Genomic DNA, 14075 nt, shown 5'->3' with positions numbered 1-14075 from the left:
AAAACACGTGCACTAAGGCCACTGATATGGATGCGCCCATTGTGCAAACTCAAAGTTTCGACATAGGCGATAAATGACCAGAAAATTTTGGAGTCCTCTCCTTTAGACACAGTGCTTACACGCACTCTAGTCTACGACAAGGAACCCTGCAGCTCCCATCTTTTCTTGGTTTATTCGGATACTATTCTCATACACTCCTTACTTTGCTACATCATATATTTAAATGATCTTACAAAGAAAGATAACCCATTTGGTTGTAATGAACTCCAACAAACTGTATCCAATTTGAGACATTGACAAGCTCTTTTTAATGACTTTTTCTAAAGTACCCAGATTTTAAGCGACCATACTAGCAAGGGATGCATCATAGACATCACTAGGTGCTATCCCTTGTTACAAAAATAATAGGTTATTATCACCCCATGCCATACACATCCAGAGATCTTCCAGAGTACAACCATATTCTAACTATATTTCGAGTGACTTCACTGTTAAATTATTCAAAAAATAAGTGCTTGAACTGTTTCTAAAATTATAATCATGTAAATTCTTATTCTTTATTTTTTTTTCTGTCACTTTAACAATGTTGTATTCTTAACTTAATATGTTTATGTATAGGCTATGGTACCGTTTTGTTTGTTTGTTTTTGTTTTTTTTTTTCTTATTCTTTTTAAACTTTATGTGTAATTACATTCAACAGTTTTAATCATATTATTATTATTATTATTATTATTATTATTACTTTTTTTTTTTTCCTATCCAGTTTTCATTTCACCCGACCTCAAGCATCTTGCTTTTTCAGGTATGACCCAGTTACCTTGTATTTATACAATAATTTGTAATATGTAGACTATTTGACTATGAGATTTGTAATCAATTTCGAATTTTGAAGAATATTCATATACGAGTATTACAATAGTATTGTAAAATCTTTGTTATTGTATGTAATTTTTGCTTGCAATAAAAATCTTGTAAATTTTGTAAAAAAAAATATATATACATATATATATATATATATATATATATATATATATATAATGTAAAAATAGCTTGAATGTTTTGTGGTGTCTATTACTTTATATATACACAGTATAGCGGACAGATACACTAATTTATCTACACAACAGATAAGCCTAAGTATCGATAGAAAACTTTAAGTACCAGTATTGTTAAAATGCACAAAGGTCCTCACATCTCCTTAATGATACAAATTCTAGTCTTTGTAGAAATATTCAGTAATTTATTTTGCACAAAAATCGAAAGTTACATTTTCTTAATGTGAAATAACAATGAATTTATGCTTTTTGTGCGAGATAACACCACAACTTTTAAATGAAATTTAACATTTTTTGTTCACCGTGAAACAGAATCCCTATGCATGCCAAAAGTCAGGGAGTTTACGAGTGAAAGTATTTACATATCCGATAGGCTGCAAATATATTGATGTGCAATATGACAGTACATTGGGAGAAATGTAGCGCCCAAACATTTTTGAAACATAAAAAACCCATGCACTTCTATGGACACCTCAAAAATCATTTCTTTAGATCAGCGTTTCTCAAACTATGGTCCGCGGACCACCTGTGATCCTCGAGATCTGCTCTTGTGGTCCTTCAAAAAAGACAGAAGAAAAATTAAAATTCAAACGAATTGCGTATCACACTATAGCTGAAAATCTCAGAGTTTGGAAATGACACATGGCAATCGCCTTTCACTTTTTCTCCCAGTACTGACATTTTATGAAATTTATTACCCTACTCGTCTACCGAATTCTCACTCTGCTCTCAGCAACAAAAGAGGAATTTAAAACACTATGAACATGGTGTTTTTCACCATCTTTTTCCTGCACATCCCGCGTCTGCAACCCAGCCAGGGACCACCCGAATTCATAACAGAGGACCATGAAATCCTTCTTATGTGGTACACGCTAGTAGTTCTCTAGGTCTCTGTTAAATAGTGCCCACTATACATAATGGAAAACTGGCTTCGATCTGGATCTTTGAAAGGAAAGGAACGTGATTATATGCTTCATTTAGATAGTGCTAATAGTTCAGAAGCTGTGTGTGAAGATATTAATATCAGCGATTCTAGTGCCATTAAAGAAATATCTAGTCCTGTTCAAAGAAAAAATACTTTCGTAAATATTACAAGAGTTATATGGAACTTAGATTTACTTGGTGTGGCAATGAGAGTGAACCAAAACCTCAGTGTGTTGTTTGTTACGAAGTGCTTTCAAACGAGTGTATGAAACTTGCGAAATTAAAACGGCACTTAGAGACGAAACACGCAAGTGTAAAAAGTAAACCTGTAGAATTATTAATGTTAATACCAATATTTATTTATTTTGTTAATTAATAAGTTAAAGATTAACCAAACTCTAACAGCCTTCAATTATTAAAAAAACGAAAATAAATTTCCTTCTATGAACATTAACTTAATTTTCTTATTTTTTTATTTTAGTAGGTTATTTTACGACGCTTTATCAACATCTTAGGTTATTTAGCGTCTGAATGAGATGAAGGTGATAATGCCAGTGAAATGAGTCCAGGGTCCAGCACCGAAAGTTACCCAGCATTTGCTGATATTGGGTTGAGGGAAAACCCAGGAAAAAACCTCAACCAGGTAATTTGCCCCGACCGGGAATCGAACCCGGGCCACCTGGTTTCGCGGCCAGACGCGCTAACCATTACTCCACAGGTGTGGACCTTAACTTAATTAGTTAATACTAATATAAAATTAATTTTAATTTATTAATTCTATTTTATAATATAGGTATACTGGAATTAAAATATGCTACATAAATGATAAATTTGCTTTCGAAGGGAACAAGAGTAAGGTGGTCTGCGGAACTGTTCTGACTTAAAAAGGTGGTCCCCACTTCCAAAAAGTTTGAGAAACGCTGCTTTAGATCACCAATATTTTCTCCCTACAATCACAACAATGATTAGGTATAATATGAATGCACAAAGACCTCCGACACTCACCTATGGATCCTCGTCAAGAGGCGCGGCACCAGCAGCAACCTTTTAATGTCTCATCATCGAGACAAGCATTGATGCAAACTCCACCACGGCACTTGAAATGCGAAGGACTGGTTCTCAGTGTCCTTGTATAGCTGTGGCGGGAAGATCTTCTAGAGCAAGCTTGCATCTCTTTGTGTTCTATATCAAGTCCGTGAATGCAGGTGCTTCCCTTGTAGGCTTGTAATGTTTAAACTGTAATCAATAGAGAAAACATTCCTTAATATAACCACAGGCTTACAAATTAGGATCAAAAATACCAGCAAGTATGCTCTGATAATAGATAAATATGATCCTACAAACGCAAAATATGGCAGACTTTTTAACGATAAAAATATTTACTGAAACTTAAAAAAACCTAATATAATAGTTCAACACACATTACATGCATGTTCCTATACAGCTATTACACGCTCAATATACATAGACATTTTCTTCAGTTATTTTTTATATCAGCAGGTAACGTACTATTGTAAGAGATATATTAGTATGTGAAAGCACATTTAATATAGCCTATACCAGTACTGTATGTTATGAGTAGGCTCGAAGTTTATAAAATATCATCATTTTTCTGAGGCATCACAGACAATGCAGGGTGCAATACAAACTCATTTCACTTCAACACGAACTACTATAGCCTACTTTTATTGTCTATTGGTCATTTCTTAGGAAATGTTCTACTTTTCGTTGCATTTTTGCCCTTTTCTGCTTACGAACGCACATTTTTTTTACAGTGTAGTCGTAATCTATATTCGAGAACCTACTGCATATTGCTTACGCAATTCGATTTCGTCTTAAAGAATTTTCCTTTGCATCACCCTTGACTCCTGATCACGTGTGTTACGTGCTTCCCACCATTCAATGCAACAGAACAAATACTCCGAATGCAGTGCCGCAGTCAGCATATTGTATCACACAAGTGATGACGTAAAAATGTCGAAAGAAAAATAAAGCAAAGAAAGTTTTTTTGTGACAGTTAGTGACTGAGTTTGGTGCGAATGCATTTTCCACAGATGAAATTATACTATTATTTTGTTAGAATTTTACTATTAACAATTGTAGTATTGGGCACAATCGTGCATTGAGAGTAGTTTATTCTTTGCTGTTGTCCAGTAGTGACTTTATGTGGTTCTGACACTCAGTGATGTGATTCCTATGGCACAGTCTATTGCACAACGAACATACACATTCATTTCGAGGTTCATGATATTTCGTGTTCTTGCATATCTTGTAGTGGAAACCGTGGATAGCTAGTCCAGAGAATTTTACTATTAAGATCATGATCATTTTTTCTTAATGTCATATTCTCAGAAATTTAAGGTCATTTTATAGGTCATTTTTCTGTCATTTTTAGAACATCAACTTCCAAGTCCTAGTTAACTTATGAGCATGCAAGCAGGTTTAATATCTTCTGTTTGGAGAGTGAATAAATCAATCTCTAATGCCCTCACTTGTGACATACTGTGTTCTTTTATTTTTTTTAGTGTCGCTACAGCCCGTGAAGTGCCTAGGCCGACCAGCTGTCTGCTGGCCTCACGCCCACAAGCTGAAGCAGAGGTGGACGATCATCCAACCAGAATGGAGGTATCGTGTAGTTAGCACAATGATCCCCCCAGCCATTATAGCTGGTATTCGCAACCGGAGTTCACTACCTATCGTAGCTCCCCAAGTGCATCACGATGCTGGGTGGGCACCGGTCCCATACACTGTCGAAATTTCATGAGAAAATTTCTTCCCCCATTAGGACTCGAACCAGCGCGCATTCCGTAACGCGAGACCTAGGCAAGATGCCTTAGACCACGACACCACGGCGCAGGACCATACTGTGTTCACTTGCACATAATACTCCATCACATACAAGCCCCACTCCTCCCTAATTTTATGAACAGTAAAAAAATAAGACGCTTATTTTCCCTTATATATTGCACAATATTTTACCATAACTCCGTGAGAGTAACTTAAACAATTTTATGTTACAAGAAGCTACATTTCTTATATCTGCTTGAAGACTGAATGCTAGCCAGTAACGGTCACACTCCCCTGTTCCTAAGATACCCATCCTAGCCAGAAGTCTGTCTTTTTGCTATTGGTGACATGGTCTATAATTGTTTTCTTGTGTCTCTAAAGTCATGGTGGGATTTCAGAGGATTATAATAACATTTTTGAATGAATTTTTATTTTTTTATTTTATTGGGTTATTTTACGACACTGTATCAACATCTAGGTTATTTAGCGTCTGAATGAAATGAAGGTGATAATGCCGGTGAAATGAGTCGGGGTCCAGCACCGAAAGTTATCCAGCATTTGCTCGTATTGGGTTGAGGGAAAACCCCGGAAAAAACCTCAACCAGGTAACTTGCCCCGACTGGGATTCGAACCCGGGCCACCTGGTTTCACGGCCAGACGCACTGATCGTTACTCCACAGGTGTGGACTTTTGAATGAATGGAGGTAGGATTGTAATATTGGTGCCAGATGAAAATAAAACTCTCAAAGTTTTTAGCCTGTAAGTCTGAGGCAGTGAAGGAAACAAAAGACAGTAACAATCGAACAAATGGAATAATTTTCATTGTTAGAATTAATTATATAAAATGGATGTCCAACAAAAGAGCAATGTGTTTTGTGGCTGGCAAAATTTGAATGTGTGATTTGTGATTGACGTGAATTTCGTCGCGTATTTAATGAAGAACAACCTCACGAGAATAACATTCGCTGTTGGGATAGACAGTTAAAAGAGACTGGAAACCTATTGGAGAAAATGCGTATTGGAAGACCTTTGTTGTCAATTTCAATAAGCACATCCACAGCAAACTCATATCTTTTGTGATGATCATCTGGATGAACTGCATGTAAGGAGTCGGATGAAGAAGTTTCTTTAAAGCTCTCTGAATGAACTGTTGTTTTCGAAAATCCTAATTGTCGAACACATTTACGAACTGATTTCCTTGAACTCTGAACAAATGCTCTGTGTAGCTCTACTGATGAATTGTATATAGACCTACTGTAAATTTCATCTCACTACATCTCGCCAAAATGTAAAAAAAAAAAAAAATTGTACAACATTGTAAAAATTGTAGAAAATTACTAAATTGTAAAACTATAAAAATTTGTAAAAATTGTAATTGTAATATTGTAAAATGTTGACATGTTCCACATCTTAAAGCTTCATTGCTCATGTAAGATCTATGGAATAAAATAAATGAATGAAATGAAATGAATGAATCAGATGGCTTCTACCATTTCACAGATTAAAATTTATTTAGCATTGTTATTATTATTATTTAATTATTTGTAATTATTATTATCATTATTATTGTTTATATTAGTAAATATTATTTTGCATTTAATTTCTTTTGATTCGTGTAAATGTTTCATTGACTTTTAATTTTGTGTTTATATTTGTACCGTATTCTATTTGTATATGAATCTCTGAATTTGTGGAAGAGGAGAACTGACAGCCATAACTCCATCCACAAAAATAAATAGGCCTACAGTATGTTTGTGTGTATATATATATATATATATATATATATATATATATACTTACTTACAAATGGCTTTTAAGGAACCCGAAGGTTCATTGCCACCCTCACATAAGCCCGCCATCGGTCCCTATCCTGTGCAAGATTAATCCAGTCTCTATCATCATACCCCACCTTCCTCAAATCCATTTTAATATTATCCTCCCATCTACGTCTCGGCCTCCCTAAAGGTCTTTTTCCCTCCGGTCTCCCAACTAACACTCTATATGCATTTCTGGATTCGCCCATACGTGCTACATGCCCTGCCCATCTCAAACGTCTGGATTTTAAGTTCCTAATTATATCAGGTGAAGAATACAATGCGTGCAGTTCTGTGTTGTGTAACTTTCTCCATTCTCCTGTAACTTCATCCCGCTTAGCCCCAGATATTTTCCTAAGCACCTTATTCTCAAACACCCTTAACCTATGTTCCTCTCTCAGAGTGAGAGTCCAAGTTTCACAACCATACAGAAGAACCAGTAATATAACTGTTTTATAAATTCTAACTTTCAGATTTTTGGACAGCAGACTGGATGATAAGAGCTTCTCAACCGAACAATAACACGTAAGAAATAGCATTCCAGATTTTCAGAGCAAATAGCTTAAGTATGTAACAAAAAAAAAAACTATAATATCAGATTGGTGGAAAGTTATTAGTTTTTTTCAGAAAAAAAAATTGTTTCTTTCTCAAATGTTTAACAACCTCTCATTTGGTAACTATTATTTACGAGTAGGATCGTGAGTTTTGTCCGTAATGATAGGAAATCTAATAAAAAAACAATTTATCCCTCTGGCGTATTTCAATAGTGTGTATGGTTTTCGTGTAAATTTAATTTTAAAAACCTCAAGTTCAAGCCACTACACGATGTAAGCTGGTTGCAACATCATCGCGAAAGAGAACAGCTCATCTAACAAGAACACCGAGTTTGTTGACCTCTTACATCTGTGTCAATAGAAGCATGTGTTAGCGGCGATGTTACCAGACTCCTCAAACTTCAAACTTGATTTTCTAATTAACTGTGCATTTAATCACAAAACTTAATATAGGTTTTCTATTCATTTACTTGTACTCTATCGCCCCTTTCAATTTGCAATGTTCTTTCACTTCCACCCTGTATATATGCCACATATCAGACTTGATTTGAAATATTTAATGTACCTAATTGCATGCCACATTAGTTTTGCACACTCCTAGGCAGAAGAAAATCCAAGTTCAACTATTTAGCCGTTAATATACAGAAATTTTGTGGAGGAAATTCGATTATCTTTACCTCTACATCCATCCCTAGTTCAGTCCATATTACATACCGGTATAAGCATAGAAGAAACGGAACCTATGCGTTACAAAATTATGTCCTGAGCATTTAGATCTCTTTCACCTATTGGGAGACACCTTAGGGGCCACTACCACAGCAAAGCATTACATCCCTACACCACCCAAATCTCTCGAGAGATCAGTACTCGCAGAATGGGGTGAACTGATATAGTTTCAAACTTAAGTTACTTGCATCTTTGGCAAATGTGTGTTTATTTTTATGTTTCATGCAACAAAAACATGGATTTGTATTCTAATTTCTTACTGCATACCAAAATATTGTGACTGAATAGCTATTTTTTATTTCTTTTAAAATATATTGGTGTTTCACTCCACCCCTTGGTTTGGGATGAAGTGATACATTAATTATTTTTCATTAAGTATGACTATACTGAGTGAAAAGTTATAATTAAACCGACAAACTTCGGGTGGTTGTATGGGACATGAAAACAAACAGTTTTCTCTAATATCATATTTTCTTCAGAGGCTTTATTAAACAAACAGAGGGCATATGTGTTAAGTTCATGATTACTCTACTAATTCACATTTTGTCGTACGTCGTAACCCAGTGCAGTGCTTTATTAAATCAGCAGAGGGCATATGTGTTCTTCAGTTCATGACTAATCCACAAATTCACATTGTGTGCGTGATTATTTCAACAATTCCCAGGGAAGTGGATTGGCAGAGGCAGTTCTATATCTTGGCCTCCTCGATTTCCTGATTTGACCCTTGATTTTTTTTTTTTTTTTTTTTTTTTTTTTTTTTTTTTTTTTTTTTTTTGTGTAAGGACAGATGTGTAATCTTGTTTATGCAACCCCAATTGAATCAGAAGATAATCTGGTGACCCGGATATTTGCTGCAGCATGGGAAATAAACGATAATCCTGAAGTCTTTCACCGCATTAGATAATCCATGTCCCGCCAATGTAATCTTTGTGTACAGGTCAATGGAAGTATTTTTTTTTACATCTTTTGTAGTGATTTTGGTGTGTAAATGTTTTGAACATCTTTTGCAGTATTTTCGTGTGTAAAAGTTTTACAAGAGACTCAAGCAATAAAGCATGGCAATTGTCTGTGTTACTGTACATTAAGATCTGCTGTCCTCGCGAAATAGTGCCTCACAGCACAATATAACATTAAAGAAAACTGTTTTGTCGGTTTAATTACTTTTCACTCTATATCAATTTCCTAGGCGTTTCTGATAATTTAGTACTCCAATATTCAAATTTGATTAAAGGAAAAAAAAATATTTAATATAGTCCACAATTCTTGAAGAATTCGAGAAGCATGGATTTAATCTGAGAAAATGCACACCTAGTAATACTTATTAGAAAAGTTTTAGCTCAAAATAAACTTAAATAACCAACATAAACGAGATACTTGAAATACAAACCAAAACGAGACATGTAGGCCTACAATTAGTTTAAACTGGAAAACATATATCAAAGGGCATTTAAAAATGACAGCATTATGACAATTTAAAAATCACAATAATAAAGCAAAATGCACATCCGTAATTATTACAAACGTTTCAGCTGAAAATAAACGTAAATACATAAACGTGACACATGGTCGTGTTCCCGGCGTTAGTTTGTAATTTGACGGCATTTGCTTGTCGCCTGGCGTCACTACTACTTCACCCCAGACAATGCCCGTTGACGAAATATAGCAATTTAGTATATTTATAATGTATATCACATTATATATCTCATATATTTGTAAAGAGTGATATATACCCTACCTCAAAATAACAAACTCTCGCTTTTTATGTAACTCACACTGTATAAAACCAATAGACAATTGGAGCGTTTGTTTTTACCGCGATTTCAATCACTTCCCACGTTTCCAGAGCACTATGTCAACCAAAGAGTATAGCTTTCCCCCAGTACAATATACTGGCAACAGATGGCAGTAGAAGTTTTCAAACAAATTCATTTACTTTTTAATCCATGACACTTTCGTTACATAGATGTTCCCACGTATCACTCCATCCTCCTTGGATCATTTCACCCCGTTCTATACACGTTAATCCGTATCAGATTCCTGAAGTCCACAAGAAGTAAAGAAACAGATTTCCAAGATCTTGTAACACAATATCGCACTCCCAGTAAAATAGTGACATAACTCGAAAATTGTGATTCACAAAGATATGCTATTTCCTAGTAAAATACTGCTGTAAAATTATTTTAATAAATAGGTACCAAAACCTTTGATAATTTATTATTTTATTATTACAATTTCATACCTCCAACTAGTAAAACAGCGTTGCAAATAACTTACGAAAGTAATAAATATGTGATTATCAACATATGACAGTATGTTACTGGGGGTGCGATATACATGAAACTTAGTTCGACACCCGGAGACCAAATTTGAATCTTTCGACAAAAATGAAGAAAAAAGGGCATATTATGTGGCTAGATCATTTAAATCAGTCTCATTTGAAAGAGAAAAATATGAGTTAGCGAGCAGACTAAAATAAATTACTGTATATATGACAAAAAAATTCAACACTTGTATAACTTTATCGCTTGCGTATATTACGCCTAGTTTTGAATATGGTAACAGTAAATACTCCATATACGAAATCTTCTTAAAAAAATATCCATGGAAATCTCCTACATTCCTCCATTTTTACAAGTAAAAATTTTGGCGATTTATATAAATAGCAATTTAAATCATTGTTACGTCAAGAGTAATGAAATAAGAATTCGTCCATTCAGCTTACTGTGATACTGCTTGTATGTATACCAGTAGGCTACTACAGTTAGTAGGTAAATACAAAAAACCAGGGAACAAAAGGTTTCAAAGTCAGTTTTTTCGCGTGATTATAAAAATGTGTGAATTGTTGAAAATGAAAATGAATGTATTATTATTGTCAAGCATTAATTGTTTTTGAATTTGAAAAGTGCAAAAGGGCCCCTTCGTAACTCCAACTTCCGACCTGCAGATGAGGGAATTACTTCTGCAGTCTTTCAGTAGTGCAATGGCGAAAGTAGAAGGATGAAGAGGGTGAGATATGCCCGAGATCAGAATCACGAAGGCTAACCGACAATTCAGGTTCCCCAAGAAACCGTAATTCACGAGAAGTCACGGTTCCGCAGTTGTATATACAGGGTGATTCACGAGGATTTACCGTCACTTATGGAGCTTATTTCTGAAGACATTCTGAGCAAGAAATGGCATATAAACATGTGTCCTAATCTTAATATTTTCAGAGTTACACTAATTTGAATTTGTTAGTAAAATACCTTTTTTCTTTAGTTTTAAGAGTAAAAAAGTACTACAAATAGAGAATGAACTATTCAGAAGTATCATTCTTTAATTAGCTAATGTTCTGAAGCTAAAAACATGTTGTTAATTGCTTTGTACAGATTTTGTTTTGTAATTCTTAACTAAAAATTACATTATTCTTACGCATTCATCACAAAAATTGTCACAAATCATACGACTTTAGGAACTTGATTCTTTACAGTTTAATTATGCATCCTAATATACAGTATTGAAGAATTTACAAGAGTGGCGTGATTTATAATAATTGTTTGATAATAATGCGTAAGAAAATGTAATGCTGAAGTTAAAAGTCGGACAAAAAAAATTCTGTACGAAGCAGCTATGGAATTCTCAATACATTTTTAGCTTCAGAATGCTAGCTAATTAAAGAAGTGATACTCCTGAATAGTTCCTTCTTTATCTGTAACATTCTTATGTGACGTCATTGAATATAACCCGCTAAACACAGGAAGCGTCAAAAAGAAAATGGGGGCATTTATCTATCAAGGTGGTGTACAAAAATGTAGTATTCCTCAGATTTTACTAAACTGTTTACATTTTACATAATCTGAGTATTTACGTTTAAAATTTATTATTCTTCCATTTTATCTTAATTTTTATTGTCGCAAACATAGGCCTATAGTGTACGTAATTATAACAATGGGATATTATTCCTCCATTACCAAGTAGCTAAGTTTTCGTCTGTTTAAGGAGGATCTTTATCATTATTATTAGACTATTATTATTATTATTATTATTATTATTATTATTATTACACAATTTTAAGTTTAAAAGATGTTCCCAAATGCAAACACAACAGCTATCTTGGCTGCAAATAAAGAAAAGGGATCCAGAAGTATTATTTTAAATAACTATTAACCTAACGATTCCATTGTCTTTTCAAATGTGTCAGTCTGTAAATCCGCTTCTTCCATATAAGTGACTAATTCATTCCTTAACAAGTGAACAGGTTCAAACATTTCCCGGTGAAATGCGAGAATAATCGTGTGATGACGGTCGCTACTCTCTACATTCTATGCTGCCCTACGGTTTTAACTTTCAACATTTGCAAGATTAAAGAAAATAATTAATAACAGTGAAAAATCTCAGTTTGAGAATATTCCCAAAAACATCTGCAAAATTCTCAAATCTCTTCCCTCAAGATTATACCCATGTCTCAACAATATGTGCAGATTAATTTTATCATTTGTGTTTCTTTTTAATTGGTGTCGACGGAGATTGTTGGAGATTGATTTGTACTCGTGGCGGAGATTAATGGAAATTTTGGAAAATACAATTATTTCGGAATTGGACTATTAACTCAGTATGAATATTACTTTCCAAATAATTAACATTAAAGGTTCGTTGGATTCTGGTAAAAATGTGATATGGCCAATAGACAATATTAGTTGGATTGAGACTGTATTTAACACACATTCATTAAAAACGAAAAAAACTTGCAGCCCTCAAATTAATACTTTCATATTATTAGTAAAATGTTCAATTCTCCGTCTTTTCAGTTCACTAATGTAAACAAGGCACCTGGAATACCATGTAATGCAGCCTACTTGGATAGCCTATATATAACAAATTCAAGTGGAAAGAAAATCCGAAAAAAAAAGAAGAAACTTTCAATATGAAATTCGCTATAAAACGACGCAATAGTAATAATTCGCGAATATGTTCATATTTTACTATTATAACTCTATTTCGCGATTTGTCCCGATTGTTTTATATGCATATTATTAATCAGAATCACTTAATTCGTACAGATTAGTGAAAATCTATTGCATATCCATTATGTCGTGATTTTTGCGATCTCCATAAATACCCGGCCCTGACTATGGGACTCGCAGAGTGGAGGTTTAGTCAGTTACAACAAATATTTCAATAATACACAGAAGTAACATTTTAGTAAGACATCGTAATACTCACAGCCCTGCATGCTGTGGTGTAAATTCCACCAGTCACAGTCACAGCTCTGGGTCCACGTAGCGCACTTTACACTGCGTTGGACAGGCAGTCTAATTCTTGTACGGACCATATGGGACACGGCAAGCTGATGTCCAGGTTGTACAACAAGTCTTTCTGTGATTCTACCTGAGAGGTAACGAAACAATACGGATGCGTTATATTTGGACAGCTAGAACAAATATTCCAATAGTACACAGAAGTAACATTCTGACAAGACACTGTACTACTCACAGCACTATCCTCTCTGATGCAGAAGTCCATCGGTTACAGGCATTATTCTGCATTCACCAGGTATTTGTGCGGAGCATTTAGGACACGGCTGATGTTCAGGATTGTATACCAGCTGATTCTACAATTCTATCAGAGATTCTACAACAAAACAAAACAGGTGAACTGTAGTTGCTCAGATATTACAAATATACCAAGAGTACACGGAAATAACACTCTGGTAAGACATTGCAATACTCACAGAATTGTGCGCTACGATACAGGTACTCTTCTGCGGAGATATTCTTTTGCAGAGGTATTCTTCTTTCTTCTGCGGAGATCTTCTTTCTTCTGCGGAGATATTCTTCTGTGGACCACCTGGGGCACGGCAGCCTGACGTCCAGGTGGTACACCAGTTGACTCTGCAGTTCTTCCTTAGAGGCAACAAAACAAAACGGGTGAAACGTAGTTGAATAGTTACAAGAAGGACTTCAGTAGTACATAGAAGTAACATTCTGGTAAGACACTGCAATACTCACAGCTTTGTTAGTTATGATGCAGAACTCTTTCTGCGGTGATATTCTTCTTTCTTCTGCGGAGATCTTCTTTCTTATGCGGAGATATTCTTCTTTCTTCTGCGGAGATATTCTTCTGTGGACCACCTGGGGCACGGCAGCCTGACGTCCAGGTGGTACACCAGTTGACTCTGCAGTTCTTCCTTAGAGGCAACAAAACAAAACGGGTGAAACGTAGTTGAATAGTTACAA

General features: G+C 34.9%; 1 long non-coding RNA gene across 2 annotated transcripts in view; it reads right to left on the bottom strand.

The window, feature by feature from the left end:
* The window catches only part of LOC138702914 (uncharacterized), a 161053-nt gene extending 147033 nt beyond the window's left edge, over nt 1-14020 (bottom strand). The window contains exons 1-5 of one of the 2 annotated variants that reach the window (XR_011332920.1): nt 13848-14020; nt 13571-13742; nt 13333-13470; nt 13063-13227; nt 2985-3215 (exon numbers count right to left, since the gene is read on the bottom strand). This is a non-coding gene — a long non-coding RNA (uncharacterized lncRNA). Of the gene's footprint in view, nt 1-2984; nt 3216-9595; nt 9703-13062; nt 13228-13332; nt 13471-13570; nt 13743-13847 lie in introns of those variants that run through there. The other variant, XR_011332921.1, reaches the window with a different exon arrangement.
* Nucleotides 14021-14075: the final 55 nt, after the last annotated feature.

This window comes from Periplaneta americana, chromosome 7 (assembly GCF_040183065.1).
Source record: "Periplaneta americana isolate PAMFEO1 chromosome 7, P.americana_PAMFEO1_priV1, whole genome shotgun sequence".
Taxonomy (NCBI): domain Eukaryota; kingdom Metazoa; phylum Arthropoda; class Insecta; order Blattodea; family Blattidae; genus Periplaneta; species Periplaneta americana.
This window is presented reverse-complemented; position numbering and strand designations above follow the sequence as displayed.